At 48.5% G+C, this 17,036-nt stretch overlaps 1 protein-coding gene across 1 annotated transcript in view; it reads right to left on the bottom strand.

Annotated features, from left to right (window-relative positions):
- The window catches only part of JAM3 (junctional adhesion molecule 3), a 62,952-nt gene that overhangs the window by 20,481 nt on the left and 25,435 nt on the right, over positions 1-17,036 (bottom strand). The window lies entirely within an intron of this gene.

Here is a 17,036-nt window from a genome sequence, read left to right on the forward strand (position 1 = left end):
TGGGCAAGGGAGGGACTTCAGCAGAGTATAATGTCATAGAGTAGACATTATACCGAAGCAGCCGTTTTCTCCAAGGGGACTGATCTCTGTAGTCCGGAGAACAGTAGTAATTCTGGGAGAACTCCAGCTAGCAGTTGGCAACCCTCAGATACATGAATGTAGATGTTCTGGCTTTTTTCCTCCCACACTCCCCAGCCACAGAGATAACTGGCTGGAATAAAGGCAACAGATGTAGCATTTAGCAAGGCCAACCATGTTCTGAGCTCCAATTTTAGTTTCAAACATTAACCACAGATTCTTGGACTGGGCCTCGATTCCTTTTGCGAAATATTATGAGGTAGAATGAAGCCAGCATAACAAATGCCCTGAAAAGATACTCCTCTCCCCCATCTAACCTTGAAACCATTTGGCAGCTTTGCAACTCAAACGCTATTTTGCAAGCCAGTCTTCAGCAGAGGAGAGTGGTTTCTAAATCAAGAAGTGCCATGAAAATCAGGGATGATGCCAGCCAGGCTAAATGGCCTTGAAGTTACTGCGCTTCAAAACCCAGAGCGGGGCCAAACAGAAGCTGGAGAATGTGGACCTCTTCCCTTTCATCTTCCCTTGAATCCACCACTTAAGGAGAATCGATATCATCATTGTCATCCGCCTCCTCCTCCTTGCTTTCTTCCTTATTTAGAGGTGAGGACATCTTGCTAATCCTAGCAAAAACCCAAGGAATTAAACAAGGCAACTCTTGGAAATGAAGCTACGGAGCAAGTCAAAGAAAATCCCTCTGAACTCCTCCTGACATTTGTATTAAGATGCCGCCTTGGAAGCCGCACAGAGACGGACGGAGGCCATCTGGCTATTGCCTTTCAGCTGGGGCCTAAATTCCAAACAATCGCTATTTTGACATATTAAGAGCAATGATTAAAAGACATGTGCACGTAAAATGCTTTAGGAGCATTCCAAAACATTTGCAACCCTTTGGTAGTAAGCCCGTTTAGAGGTGGAGAGCATTATTATCCAATATTACAGTGTTGCCAACTCCAGGTTAGGGAATACCTGGAGATTTTTGGGGTTGGAAGGGGTCTCAGCAGGGTGTAATGCCACTTTTCTGTGCAGCCACCTCATTTCCATGGCCTGATCCGTACCATCTCACCCTTACAGCTGTTTAAGGTTAAATCACACATTGGACTTCCAAGAATTCCAGAATTGTGCATAATTTGGCCTGGAGAATACACACTTTTTGGGGGGGGGACTATATTCACATTCCATCAGGAGTCACAAATTACTTTATTTACTTGTTTTAATGGCTAAAACAATGCTGAAGGAATCCTGCCCTTGGCCATTATCTCAGCTGATCAATAGGACTGCAAATCACCCTAGGGTCTCAAGTCCAAATTGCTGGAGGAATTGTAAAACTAAAGGCTTCTCGTATCATATGTGGTGGGAATGTCCAATAGTGTCAAATTTTTGGAATAAAGTAATACAGCAAATAAAACTTATATTCAATCTAACCACTCCAGTAGATTTTAAACTCCTTTTATTTGATATCTGGCCTGATAAATTGGTGAGTAAAGATCAGAAATCTTTAATCTCAACCATGTTGGTGATAGCTTGTATGACGATTGAATCATACCCCCATGATTGAAATGTGGTATGATAAGTTATGGGACCAGAATGTAATGGGAAAGACAATGGATAACCCTTTCTTCGAAAATGATACTGATTTGGCTATAGATTATTATTTGCTTTGGGCCCCGGCTTTGGAATTCTTTGGGAGTATTTCTTTTTTTGCCTAATAGAATGAATTGTTGGCGATTTCTTAATACTTAGCATATTACGTATTGTTTTTGTAAATTGTTTGTTATATGCATCTAAATTGGATTCTTGTATGTTAGACTTATATTTTTTTATTATTTATTTTCCCTATGCTCCCTTTGTATTGGATTAGATTCAATAAAATAAAAATTTATTTATTTAAAAGGATTGCAAATCACCAAAACATGCAGCCCTGCCTAAAAGATGGGAACCAGACTCTGCTTTTCCTTGAAACCTCCCCCCCCTCCCCCACGCACACACACAGCCAGCATCACTCAAATCTTGGACGGCTTTGGCTTGGGTTCAGAAGATGCTTGAGGCATGACAAACCAATAATATCGCCTGCCTACCTCACCACGGCTCATTGCTCTTCTCACTGTCACCTCTCCTCCCACCCACAACAAGCCTTTCAGCCACTGCGAGACAGACAAGCTGAGGTGTCCAGACCGTGTCAAGCGGGATGACTGTGCACATCAGCGTCTTTGTGAAAACCTGCTCCAACAGGAACCCTGTAGCAAGGGTGCAACAGGCCAACCACTCTTGAATCCACCCCAGTGCTGCCTAGCTGCCTTCCAACTACATCTCAAAGGCCGGCATTGGGAAAAAATGAAATCATTGAACATGCCGCTCACCACCCCCAACCTGCCATCTGGATAGGAGAGCCAGTGTGGCATAATGGATAAGAACGGCAGACTCTAAACTGGAGAACAGGGTTCGATTTCCTACTCCTCCACGTGAAGCCAGCTGGGTGACCATGGGTCAGTCACAGCTCTCTTGGAGCTCTCTCCGTTCCACCTCCCTCACAGGGTGTCTGTTGTGGGGAGAGGAAGTGAAGTAAATTATAAGCTGCTCTGAGACTCTTGGGGGTAATGAACGGGATATAGAAACCAACTCTTCTCCTCTTTGTGGCAGTCACCCCTCCTGCACACTGCTAGAGCCCCAGTCCCTCCCATGGTTAGCATTGGTGCAGACATAATGCATTGTAGCTAAGGGAGGGGAAAATGGGGGCCATTGGTGCAGTAGAAAGAAGGAGGAGGCACACAAAGTCCCAGAATACTCCTGACCTCTTAATTCCTGACCTCTTAACCAGAATACTCCTGACTTCTTAACTCCTGACCTCTTAACCAGAGTACTCCTCCTGACCTCTTAACCAGACAGCCAGTTTTGGGTAGTAGTTAAGTGCCCGGACTCTTATCTGGGAGAACCAGGTTTGATTCCCCACTCCTCCACTTGTAGCTGCTGGAATGGCCTTGGGTCAGCCATGGCTGCATGTGGAGGAGTCCCCCCACTCTTAACCACCACACCAAACTGGCTTTGGCTTTTGATGTGGGAAAGATCTGGCTTTGTTCAAGAGATCCATGGGGCCTGATCTCTCTCTCTCTCTCTCACACACACACACCCCACTGAGCGTAGTGTGAGCAACTCTGGGTTGACAAATTTCTGAAGATTGGACAGTGGAGCCTGAAGAGAGCGAAGCCTGGGGAGGGAGCTCAGCAGGGAGATGGTCCCTTAGAGTCCACCCTCCAAAGACGCCATTTTTATGCAGGAGAGCTAATCTCTGAAGTCTGGAAATCGGCTGTGATTCCAGGAGATCTCCAGGCCCCCCCTGGAGGCTGGCAGCCCTAATTAAAGGTCCACAGACCAACCTCTCTGTTATCCACATCCAATTCAAGCAGCAGCGCAGGCAACTGAGGCCCATTCCAAACAGAAGCTGATAAGGAAGTTATAAAAAGCTCCCTGCTCAGGGCAGCCCAGCAGCATCAGGGAAGCAGCCCAGCTGGCCATAAATCTCCCTGCAATTACTGACACCTCCACATGCACCATTTTAGTTTCAGCGGGGACTCGCTTCTGCAGCCCAGGTCTCAGGCTGCCTCCTTCCGAGGAAGCCCAGGACCCCACAGGCTCTAGCTTAACAAATGCGATGTGTTGACACGTGGTTAGAAAGATGGGCAAAGAGAGGGCAAGCGCAGGCATGCAGAGCGATAAAGGAAAGTTAGTCATGGCCTCCTCCTCCTCCTCCGCTCTGTGTTTCAGACTTGAAGAAGATGATGATATTGGATTTATATCCCGCCCTCCACTCCGAAGAGTCTCAGAGCGGCTCACCATCTCCTTTCCCTTCCTCCCCAACAACAGACACCCTGTGAGGTAGATGAAGATATTGGATTTATATCCCGCCCTCCACTCCGAAGAGTCTCAGAGCAGCTCACAATCTCCTTTCCCTTCCTCCCCAACAACAGGCACCCTGTGAGGTAGATGAAGATATTGGATTTATATCCCGCCCTCCACTCCGAAGAGTCTCAGAGCGGCTCACAATCTCTTTTACCTTCCCCCCCCCACAACAGACACCCTGTGAGGTAGATGAAGATATTGGATTTATATCCCACCCTCTACTCCGAAGAGTCTCAGAGCGGCTCACAATCTCCTTTACCTTCCTCCCCCACAACAGACCCCCTGTGAGGTAGTTGAAGATATTGGATTTATATCCCACCCTCCACTCCGAAGAGTCTCAGAGCGGCTCACAATCTCCTTTACCTTCCTCCCCCACAACAGGCACCCTGTGAGGTAGATGAAGATATTGGATTTATATCCCGCCCTCCACTCCGAAGAGTCTCAGAGCGGCTCACAATCTCCTTTACCTTCCCCCCCCCACAACAGACACCCTGTGAGGTAGATGAAGATATTGGATTTATATCCCACCCTCCACTCCGAAGAGTCTCAGAGCGGCTCACAATCTCCTTTACCTTCCTCCCCCACAACAGGCACCCTGTGAGGTAGATGAAGATATTGGCTCCAGTAGAACTCCCAGGCTCTTGACCCGGCACGCCGCCTTCAGCAGCGCCCCGTCAAAAACCGGGAGAGATATTTCTCCTCCCAGAGCGCCCCGACCCAAGCAAAGGACCTCTGTCTTCGCTGGATTCAGTTTCAGCCCACTCAGTCTTAACCAAGTTGCCACAGCCTGCAGTGCCAGGTCCAAATTCCCTGGGACGCATCCAGGCCGGCCGTCCATTAGCAGATAGAGCTGGGTGTCATCTGCATATTGGTGACACCCAAGCCCATACCTCCTGGCAATCTGGGCAAGGGGGCGCATATAGATATTAAATAGCATCGGGGATAGAACTGCTCCCTGAGGCACCCCACAATGTAGTGTGCGTCTCTGGGAGAGTTCTCCCCCGATTGCCACCCTTTGTCCCTGATCCTCGAGGAAGGAGGAAAGCCATTGTAAGGCCAACCCCCCAACCCGGACATCGGCGAGGCGGCGGGTCAGTAGCCAGTGGTCGACCGTGTCGAACGCAGCTGACAGATCTAACAGCATCAGCACCGCCACACCGCCTCGATCCAGGTGCCGCTGGAGGTCATCCGTTAAGGCGACCAGCACTGTCTCCGTCCCATGGCCTGGGCGAAAGCCGTCACCTGCCTACTTAATGGAGCTGTTTTTATACTTAGGATCACCAACTCTGAGTTGGAAAATTCTTGAAAATTTGGGAGCGGAGGCCGGGAGGGGCAGGTTCTGGGGAGCAGTGGATTATATATTGCCACAGAGTCCACCCTCCAAAGCAGTGGTTTGTCCAGGGGAACTGATGTCTGTAGTCTGGAGATCAGTTGTAATTCTGGGGGGATCTTTAGGCCTCGCCTGGAGGTTGGCACCCCTGCTTATATTGGATCAGGCCATTAGTCCATCAAGGTCAGAGTTGTCTATGCTGAATGGCAGCTGTTCTCCAGGGTCTCAGGCAGAGGCCTTTCACGTCACCCACTGCCTGGTCCTTTTACCTGGGGATGCCAGGGATTGAACCAGGGGCTTTCTGCATACTAAGCAGATACTCTGCCGCTGAGCCATGGCCCCCTCACTTAGCATTGCAGGTCCTGACCTCTGGCCACTAGCGGGGGATGGGAGAGAGGGTTGCCAGATCCAGGTTGGGAAACTTCTGGAGACTGGGGAGGGGGTTGGCAGCCTGGGGAGGACAGGGACCCCAATGATCTCTAGAGTCTGGAGATTAGCTGCGATTCCAGGGGATCCCCAAATCCCACCTGGAGGCTGGCATCTATCCCTGGCAGGTCTGCTTGAAGGAGGTATAGCAAGTCCAAGGAAAGAAAGCAAGGGCTTTTTTTTGAAGCAGGAACTCCTTTGCATATTAGGCTACACCCCCCTGATGTAGCCAATCGTCCAAGAGCTGACAGTAGGCCCTGTAAGAAGAGCCCTGTAAGCTCTTGGACGATTGGATACATCAGGGGGGTGTAGCCTAATATGCAAAGGAGTTCCTGCTACAAAAAAAAAGGCCTGGGAAAGACTTTTCTCTGCTGGAGACCCAGGAGAGCCACCGCCTGTCAGAGCAGCTGATACCAGGATAGGAAAAGCAATGGTGGGACTCAGTCCAAGGCAGCTGACATTTGCTGATCAGGCCAAGAGTCCACCCAGCCTTTGCCAGCAGGTCAATCCCAGGCAAGGCACAAAAACAACAGCCCCGGCAATCATTTAGTTTTCCGCTTGCCTCTTCGTTGTCAATAGGAACCGTCCCATCAGCACAAATTTGCATTGTTCGCCATTCAAATTATAACAAAAGAACCACACTGCAGCCAGTGTCCTCCCTGCCTGCTTTAAGTTTGCTGGAAAGCCAGAGGGATCGGGCAGATGGCAGAGATAAGAGGGTCAGGACCGGAAGCTCTGACATCGTGGGAGACAATGGATTCCCCCCCTCCCCGTTTGCATTGCACACAAACACTCTGCCCTCCAAAAATGCCTCTGTCTTTCTGTTCTAAATGGTCAGCAGGCTCAGGAGAGAGGAAGCGGCTGAGAAACAACATGATGAGTGCTGGCTCGGGCAGGGGTGAGAAGAGGCCTAATGCCAGCGAAGTGGGCATGGTTTGAAAAAAGAAAGATTTGGGGAAAGCTCTGTTTTATCTTTCAAACTCCAAGCCTGGTAGACTACAAACAGAGATAAGCTTGGTAGAAACAAACCAGCAGTACCTCCCAAGCCTCTCCTGTTGTTTCCCCCACCAGTTGGTACGCAAAGAGGAAGAGAAGGAGGAGGAGGAAGAAGAAGAGAAAGAAGGGGAGGAGGAAGAAGAGGAGGAGGAGGAAGAAGAAGAGGAGGAAGAGGAGAAAGAAGGGGAGGAAGAAGAAGAGAAAGAAGGGGAAGAGGAAGAAGAGGAGGAGGAAGAAGAAGAGAAAGGGGAGGAAGAAGAGGAGAAAGAAAGGAAGGAAGAAGAAGAGGAGAAGGAAGAGGAGGAGGAGTTTGTTTTATATACCTTGCTTTTCACTACCCAAAGGAGTCTCAGAGCGGCTTGCAATCACCTTCTCTTCCTCTCCTCATAACAGACAACCTGTGAAGCAGGCAGGGCTAAGAGGGCTTGGAGACAGACTGTGACTGACCAAGGTCTCCCGGCTGGCTTCATGTGTAGGAGGAATGGGGAATCAAACCCGGTTCTCAAGATTAGAGTCCGCCACTCTTAACCACTACACCAAAGTGGCTGAGAAAGGGAGAAGGCAACTCTGTGGCACGTTCTGAATCGCAGAAGGGAAGTGGTCTTCAGTTCAAGGGCAATGATCCCAAGTGCTTTACAAGGGCCTGTTCTTCTCACCATCCCTTAGCATGCCCCCCCTCCAGAGCGGTAACCAAGAGGCACTGAAATTTCAAGCCATGACCCTGAGTTCCCAGCTCCCTTGGTGTAATCTCCTGCATTCTTATCTTCCCACAGTAATGATGGAAGTGTGAGAAGGTGGCCCTGCAAAGTCTGCCGGATCACAAGCCTTGACCATTTATTCTCAGGGCAAAATGCAGGATTACAAAACCCAAAGCTAAGAGTAGTAACTGGGCTAAAAAAAAAAAGGGGGGGTCAAGGTAGTCGTAATCCCCATTGCAACCACCAGTCGTTTCCGACTCTGGGGTGATGTTGCTTTCACAACGTTTTCACGGCAGACTTTCTACACCTCATAAATAACCTTTGAGACTTCTTTTTTATCCGAGACATTATTTATCATTAACTATCTTTGTACCTAGCATCACTGCAACCCGGAACTTTGCTCTGTTCTTTTAAAAATTCCAGTTATGTGGGAACAGAAAAGAGCAAGAGTCCAGGAGCACCTTAAAGACTAACAAAATTTGTGGCAGGGTTGGAGCTTTCATGAGTCGCGGCTCTACATGGGGCTGCCCCTGTGCCGAACCCGGAAGTTGCAGCTAGTGCAGAACGCCGCTGCTCGGCTGTTATTAGGGCTCCCTAGACGGGAGCACATTCAGCCGGGCCTCTGGGGACTGCACCGGCTGCCAATAATATACCGAGTCCGGTACAAGGTGCTGGTTATTACCTTTAAAGCCCTATATGGTCTAGGACCTGCCTACCTTAGGGACCGTCTCTTCCCATATGTTCCCCAGAGAGTACTGCGATCAGGCTCCCAAAATCTGCTCGTAATCCCCGGGCCAAAGGAGGCCCGGTTGAAGTCAACCAGGGACAGGGCCTTTTCGATAACAGCCCCTTGCTGGTGGAACCAGTTACCGGAAGAGGTCAGGGCCCTGCGGGATATTGGACAATTCCGCAGGGCCTGTAAGACAGTCCTCTTCCGGTTGGCCTATAACTGACGGGCACCAAAATTACCAAAATACTGAAGGAAGTTATAGATAGCACACTGTTGGATTGATGTACTTATTTTAATGTTTTTTAATGTCTTAATTATGTAAACTGTTTTGTATTTAAAATCCGAATTTCATTGTTAGAACCTCTGTGTTGTGACCCACCCTGAGCCCGCTTCGGTGGGGTAGGGCGGGATATAAATCAAATTTAAAAAAAAAAACTTCTTGAGTTGTATTGATCACGTGTGCAAAGTCAACCACTCTTGCCTTTCAGCCCCTCAATGTAAGAAAGCCAGATGCTGTCACTGGCTAGAACCTGACACAGTGATATTGGGGGGCCAGGGGGCTTTTGTACCACATCACATTGCAGATGGGAGGATGCACATGTGGACTGAGTGCATACAGGACACTAGATATCAGAGGGAAAAGTGCTAACTTAGCTATCTCCTTAACAAACTAGTTTTCTCCATGTGGGAATTTTTTTTGGGGGGGGGGGGGATGGTGGTGTATGAAGAACAATTCAGTTATGTAAGCAGCCACTTGCAGCCTGAAGTAGCTCACCAATGCAGGAACAATTAGGTTTATATCAATGAACATTATAAAGGTCATCTGTGACATTAAAAACTCCAACAAAGTGCATGCTCACCAAACCATTGCAATTAAATAAGAGATATTGACTGCAATCTCTCTCTCTCACACACACACACACAGATTTAAGAAAGCATCGAGCCTCGTAAGAATCTGCCCAGATATTGCTAGGTTCTTTAGTGCCTGGAAAATATTAGTAATTGTGCGCTCATGCCAGCAACCAGAAAGCCAACAAAAGAATCCAGCAAACCCGCAAGTAACCTCAGCAATACCAAAAGGGACTTGCAAACAATCAGACCACAAACCAAAAGCTGGAACAGCTGGGGAGCAGAAGTGAGGGTCTCCCCGCCCCGCTTCCTTGATACCTGCTAGAGACTGTGAAAGAGATTTGGGTTCTCTGCCAGAAATCCTCTAAGTCCTCTGGCAGAAAACGAGTTAAAGAGCTTTCACTCGAGCAGAAGGAAAACCAAGCGTTTAGGACAGAGCAACAACAACAAAAATTCTTCTAATCCCCAAGCTTGTTTCTCCCTTCACTCCATCTGGCTATTTTTAACCAAGTATTTTTCCAAACGTGCCAAGACGTCTCTTCAATACTGTGGCTTCCTTTCCCGCAGAGCCTCTACCTCGTGCCCAAGAAGGCAGGAAATCCTCCCTGGGTATATGCTGATGCCCCTGTTGGCACCCATGTGACTGGTGCACACTCAAAAATGCAAGCTGTTCGTCCCATGCATGAAGACAGAGGGCATTTGGGCAACTCCCAGCCCACCACTACGTTTGCTGACAGATACAGCCTAGGCATCTCCCTGTTGGGCAACTATTTTTTTAAACAAAAAAACAGAACGCCAGGGGCTGTGTCGAACAGAAGCAAAACCACTAAGCCTGCAAACATAGGGTTGCCAACTTCCAGGCGGGGCCTGAAGGTCTCTCGCTATTACAATTGCTCTCCAGACTACAGAGATCAGTTCCCCTGGAGGAAATGGCTGTTTTGAAGAGTGGAGTCTCTGGAACTGGATCCTGCTGAGGTCCCTCCTGTCTCCAAACCCTGCCTTCCTCCCCAGGTTCCTCCTCCCCCCAAAAATATCCAGGCATTTTCCAACCTACTGCTGGCAACCCTATACAAGCTCCCCCTACAGACTCAAGTCCAGGGGAAGGAAGTGTTGAGTTGCCAACTCTAGCTTGGGAAATTTGGGGAGATGTAAAGATGGTGCCAGGGGAGGGTGGACTTTGGGGAAGGGGCTGTGATGCCATAGAGTCTGCCTTCCAAAGCAGCCATTTCCTCCTTGGGAACTGATCTCTGTAGTCTGCACGTGACTGGTAATTCGGGAGATCTCCCAGCCTGACTTGAGCAGCACCACTTCACACTGGAGGACTTTGGATGATCACATTTTGGAATGCTCCCCTAGGAGGGAAAGCGACCTGCCAACAGAAAGCTGGCCCCAAAACTAGAGGGAAGGGGAACAGAAGCTTTTTCCTTACTGTGTGTTATTTTTCTGCTTGCGGGGCGTTTCATTTTACCGCAAAGGAGTAGTCTAAGCTGAAATCCCCCACCTCCAGTGGCACAGTCCGTTCGACCACCACATCCCCCTGCAAGCGTGAACCAGCCGTCCCTCTCATACAAACCAGGGCAAAGGGATTTAGGGCTGCCAGCCTCCAAGTGGACCCTGGAGATCACCCATCATTAAGACTATGGAGATCAGTTCCCTAGAGAAACCATCGGCTCTGGAGGGACCGTCTATGGCAGCGGTCCCCAACCTTTTTGGCACCAGGAACGGATTTCATGGAAGACAATTTTTCCAAGGACTGGTGTGTTTGGGGGTGGGGGGGTGGGGAGAGATGGTTTTGGGATGATACAGTTGTGCACTTCATTTCTATTATTACATTGCAATATGTAATGAAATAATTATACAACTCGTGGTCCGGTTGCTAACAGGCATTGACCAGTACTGGTCCGTGCCCCGGGGGTTGGAGATCCCTGCTCTATGGTGTTGCATACTTCCTGAGCTCCCTCCTCTCTCCTCCCCACCCTCCCGAGGCTCCACCCACAAATCTCCAGGAATTCCCCAACCTAGAGATGGCAACCCTATTCACACGCTCACACATACCCTCCCCTCCCCATGCACACATGCGATGCCCGGTGTGAGCGGCAACAGATGCCCTGGCAGAGGCCTCCCCATTTGATGCTCCTCAGCTGCCGAAACCGTGTGTGAGCCAAGACAAGGCATGTGGGAGGGATCGGACAAAGTCGGCGCTGCTGTTCACACAGGGAGCAATTGTGAGCTGATCTTCCTCAGCTCCAGCTGAGGCAAAAGGCTTCAAGCTCTAACCACCACCTAAAAATGGGCATCTGCTCGGGCAGGAGATAGATGCAAGTACAACTGAGGCTTCATCTCCCCACCTTCAGCTTCCATTGAGCCTAGTCCAGCTACAAGATCTTTTAAGGCCCAACGTGCCAGTCCCCCCGGCCAGTGATCTTTCTCTGCATCAGATACAAAGGGTGCTCCTGTACTGAGCCTCTCTCTTGCCAAAAAGCAGATTGACAATGGAGCCCTCTATCTAGAGCTGGAATGTCACTTCCACGACCCAGAGAGTCAAAAGGGTTTAGTGTTTAGAGTGGCAGAACAGAAAAAGGCCACAACGCACACTGGTGTAGCAAAAAGGCAGTCCAGCATTAAAACTGATCTCCAAATTATGGAGATCAATTCCCTAGAGAAACCATCATCCCATGACTTGTTACAGAAACCCACGACTTGTTACAGTTCCACAGGGCCTGTAAAACTGAGATGTTCCTATGATTGAGCTGGCAGATGCCCAACAACATTGACCTCCCCTGTTCTGCCTGGTTTATCTACCTGCTGATTGTGGTTGGCCCTTTTGCTCACACTGGATTTAAATCAAGCACTCATACAATCACCTCAGAGATCCATGGATTGTAGAAGAAGAAGAAGACAGCAGATTTATACCCCGCTTTTCTCTCTGAATCAGTCTCAGAGCGGCTTACAATCTCCTTTATCTCCTTCCCCCACAACAGACACCCTGTGAGGTGGATGGGGCTGAGAGAGCTCTCCCAGCAGCTGCCCTTTCAAGGACAACTCATGGGAGAGCTATGGGTAACCTAAGGCCAGTCCAGCAGCTCCAAGTGGGGGAGTGGAAAATCAAATCCAGCTCTCCCAGATAAGAGTCTGCATACTTAACCACCACATCAAACTGGCTCTCACAGTATTTGATCAGCATCTTATCATAGGTCTATTAATGGTACTATGTTTTTAATTGGTTTTTTAAAAAATGTATAAAAGCTGCTTATGCTTATTGTTGTAAATTGGCCCTGAACTCTGCTGTGCAGGGAAGGGTGGACTGCGAATCCAATCAGTCAGTCAATCAATCAATAGCATTCCATGGAGCCAGGGTGCTCAGACATAGGCAAGGAGCACTAGGACATTCAGGGAGAAGGATAATCTCTCGGAACAAGAGATCTCGGTCAACCTTGAACTTGTAAAACTATCAGCCACAAAGCAAACATCCTTCCACAACGGTCAGATTAGATTACGACGGCACACTCTATGTTGGACAATGACCGGAAACGACAACCAATGCAAAAATGCTGTAACCAGAGCCAGCCGAGGAAACCATATACCGCCAATCCTGGTCCAATTGCACTGGCTGCTGATTTCATTTTTTGGATGTCATTCAATTTTGGATTAGGGCACTTCAAGGACCTCATTCGTCTACCTGAGCCTGCCCTTGCTTGGAGAGCAATTTATGGGATCCTGCAGTAGAGGAAGTGAAGAAAAAGGGGCTGGGGCTTCTCCAGTTGAGACCCACACACTGTGGAACTCCCTGCCCCATGAAACTTCCCTGCCCTTGATCTAAAGATTTCTCAGTTAGGATTACCAAATTCCAGGTGGTGGCTGAAGTTCTCCTGGGATTACAGCTGAACACCAGGAAATGGGAGTAGTTCACCTAGAAAAAATTGGTTGCTTTGAAGGGTGGACTCTACAGCATTATACCACATAATAGTCCAGGGGTGTCGAATCCATTTGTTATGAGGGTCGGATTTGACATAAATGAGACCTTGTCGGGCCGGGCCATGTGTATCGTAAAATGTAATGCCAGGTGGCGGGCATATAAAGGGCACAGACACACAATTAATGATTTTTTAAACTTAAAATAAAACCTGCTTAAAATTAGCACGCTTGCAATACTTTGTTTTACAGTCTCTGATAAATGTCACCTCTTGCTATGAATTATTGCATCAAAAACTGCAGACAGTGTCTGTGCTGTACCAGTCTTCAATATGTGCTGTTCAGGTGTGCACATCTGTAAGTTGCAAACCTACTTTTGATTCCTTGACATTCATTACAGATATCTCATGGTCAATGCTTTGAGGCTAAGACCCAGCGGAACATGAAGCAGCTGGACACTGTGAGCTTTTGTACAGAAGTTGCTTCACGCACTAATCAAGAACATGTGAAGGCACCAAGGCACAGACTGAAGGCTATGTGTTTGTCTATAAAACTATAATTTCCCCCCAAAAACTTACTACGACTAAAAAAAAAAATACAACTCCCCCCCCCAAAAAAAAACAACTACAAGAACAGAGCGACAGCCATGTACAGTGGTCAGTGTCAGGCTACTATCTGGGAAGTCTAAATTTAAGACCCCCAATCAAAGGAAAATGTGAAAGAAAAATTAAGGCAAATTTGCTGGGTAAATCTGGGGTGGAACACATTCTCAGCCTAATTTTTATGGTTTTTTTCTAAATAGTTCACATGCTTTCCTATTGAGAAAGACTGGAGTGCATGAGTACAGTGAAAAAGAGGAGAGGAACCCAGTTACACCCATAACAAGCCCAACAAAACTCTCTCTCTGCAACAAGGCAAAAAGCTCATACCTTCACTAAAACGTTGCTAGTCTTAAAAGCACTCTTTGTAGCTCTCCTGATGGTGGGGACTGGCAAAAGAAGCTCTGGCTCTTTCTTTCCTTCCCTGGGGCACGAGGAGGGGGAGGAGTCTCAGCCATTCATTAGAAGGAAGACAGGTCTGTCTCAGTAGCTCTGCAGGATGATTGCAAACTTAATCACCCAGCAGAGTTATAGAGCCAAGCTCCCTCATTGGCTGAGGCTGCTCCTCTCTCCTCCTCCCTTTGGGAAAAGGGAGGGGGGGAAAGGAAAGGCTGCTTTGCTGCTCTGGCCTGTCCAGGGAGAAACACAAAATGGCGACCAAAAAAAGCAGGCAAGGGAAAATGAAGCAGACGACAGCCAGTTGCTGGAGGGCCTGATTGGAGCCCTTTGCGGGGCTGATGCGGCCTGCGGGCCATTTGTTTGACACCCCTGTTATAGTCCATCCCCTCACCAAACTCCACCCTCCTCAGGCTCCACTCCCAAAATTAAAGTGTTGAACTAGGATCTGGGAAACCCAGGTTTGAATCCTCACTTTGCCCTGGAAGCTCACAGGGTAACCATGGCCAATCACACACTCAGTCTAATCTGCCTCATGGGGTTGTTTTCAGGATAAAATGGAGGAGAGGAGAATGACGTAAGCTGCTTTGGGTCCCTATGGGGGAGGAGAAATGTGGGATGTTAATTAAGAATTGAATAAACAAATCCAGGAAGACTTTTAGCATTGTCTCCTCGTTGCTGGTCTGCTGCTGTCGATGTGACTACTGCTTTTACCACTGCTCATTTTATTATTGACTGCTTTTCTTGTTTCTGGCGTAGTGGATAACTGTGCGGACTCTTATCTGGGAGAACGGTTTGATTCCCCATCTGCAGCTGCTGGGTAACGAGAGCCAGTTTGGTGTAGTGGTTAAGTGTGCGGACTCTTATCTGGGAGAACCAGGTTTGATTCCCCACTCCTCTACTTGCACCTGCTGGCATGGCCTTGGGTCAGCCATAGCTCTGGCAGAGGTTGTCCTTGAAAGGGCAGCTGGTGGGAGAGCCCTCTCAGCCCCACCCACCTCACAGGGTGTCTGTTGTGGGGGAGGGAGATAAAGGAGATTGTGAGCCGCTCTGAGACTCTTGAGTGGAGGGCGGAATATAAATCCAATGTCGTCGTCGTCTTCTTCAATGTCTTCTTGGGTCAGCCATATCTCTCGCAGAGCTGTCCTTGAAAAGGCAGCTTCTGAGAGAGCTCTCTCAGCCCCACTTACCTCCCAGGGTATCTGTTGTGGAGGAGGAAGATAAAGAAAATTGTAAGCTGCTCTGAGATTCGGAGTGCAGGACAGAGCATAAATCCAGTATCATCATCACCTCCTCCTCCTCCAGTTTTATCTCTGACCATCGATTAGCGCTATTTTGCCTGTTGCCTCTGGCTGCTCACCCCACTGTGGATGGCCCTGGCTAGTCCGGTCTCATCAGATCTTGGGAGCTACACAGGGTTAATACTTGGCTGGGAGACCAGCCACAAAGTCCAGGGCTGCTAGGCAAGGGCAAGCAATGGCCAACCACCTCCTTTCTTCTCCTCTGGAACCCATGAGGGGTTGTCATAAATTAACTGTGACTGGGGGGCATTTCTCTCTCTTTCTCTCCCTCTCTCTCACACACACAGTGGCTGGTGATTTCGATTTATTACAAAAGGTATCCATTCCTCTTTTTAAAGTATTATAGCATTTGCTATTTCTTTATGACCTCAGCTATCTTGTTTATCATAGAAACGCCAGGCATAAAACCTTTGATAAAAAACCAACAACAGCGACAGATACTTTCACCTAATGAGATCCTATTGGCAGGCCCATTTTGTTCCTTGCACCAGTATTCAGTAGGAAGCGGCAACGGCTAATATTCTCACTTCAGCACCACAGTTGAAGATATGTCAGCAAGCCCATGCAGAAGCCTGCAGTTCAAACTGGTGCAGATGAACACAGAAACCACCCAGTAAAATCCACTTTGTGCGCTGCCAAAAAGTGCAGTCCTAATAGGATTACCAGGTCCCCCTTGGTCATCAGCTGGGGATGAGGGGGGTAGGGTTCCCAGATCCAGACTGGGAAACCTAGAGATTTGGGGGTGGAGCCGGAGGACAGGGACCCCACTGGGGTACAATGCCATGAAGCCTACCCTCCAAAGCACCCAGTCTGGAGATGAGCCGTAATTTTGGGGGATCCCCAGGTCCCACCTGGAGGCTGGCATCCCAAAGCACACAGACAACGGAGTTAGAGTGGACAATTTACAAATCCATCCAGTCAGGACACAACATGCCCGATTTCTTTGGCACCTGAATTTGTCATGTTCCAAAGTTGTCCTTGAAAGTGCAGCATCTGGGAGAGCTCTCTCAGCTCCACCCACCTCACAGGCTGTCTGTTGTGGTGGGGTGGAGGAGGTAAAGGAGACTGTGACCGCTCTGAAACTCTGAGAGTATAGGGCAGGAAATAAATCCAATATCTTCTTCTTCTCCTGTACTCAGAGTGCCTGGAAATCTGGAAAGAACAATCTTATTACAGCCAGCAGGCTGACCTGCCCTTAAGACACCCAGGCTGAGTCCGTGTCACTCCTATACCATCTGAGACCCTGACCTCAAATCACTGGCTGGCTCAGCGGTTCATGCAGAGATACCTGACTAACGCCCACTCACTTGATCAGGCCAACGTCAGAGCCACACAGTTTCCCAATACCTAACAACAATTATTTATTTAAAATTGATTTAATCTCAGAGTGGGGAAGTACCCCCCAAGGTCATCCAGTCCAACCCCTGCCACGGCAGGAACTACAAATATCCCAGACAAGTCGATATCCAGTTGATACCTCCCATGATGAAGAATCCACCAATTCAGGAGGGAGACAACTCCGATGCAAAACACACAACACTGTCACAAAATTCGTCATCAAATTGAAACACATTCCTTTTTTTTCTTTTTGTAGGAAAAATATCGTAATGCCTAGCAGTTCTCTGTCAAACCATGAAAATGCTTCACATACACGATCTCCATCATCATCACAACAGCCTTGTAAGGTAGGCCAGGATTACCATCTTGATATTGTGGTTGAGACAACTGTATCTCACATTAGGCTACCCTAGAGGATTTGTGGCTGAGGTGTGGTTGCCAACTTATTTAGTGGCCCTGCTCCTCTGCCTTTAACAGCAGGCCAGC

This window comes from Heteronotia binoei, chromosome 12, assembly GCF_032191835.1.
Source record: "Heteronotia binoei isolate CCM8104 ecotype False Entrance Well chromosome 12, APGP_CSIRO_Hbin_v1, whole genome shotgun sequence".
In the NCBI taxonomy this organism is placed as follows: domain Eukaryota; kingdom Metazoa; phylum Chordata; class Lepidosauria; order Squamata; family Gekkonidae; genus Heteronotia; species Heteronotia binoei.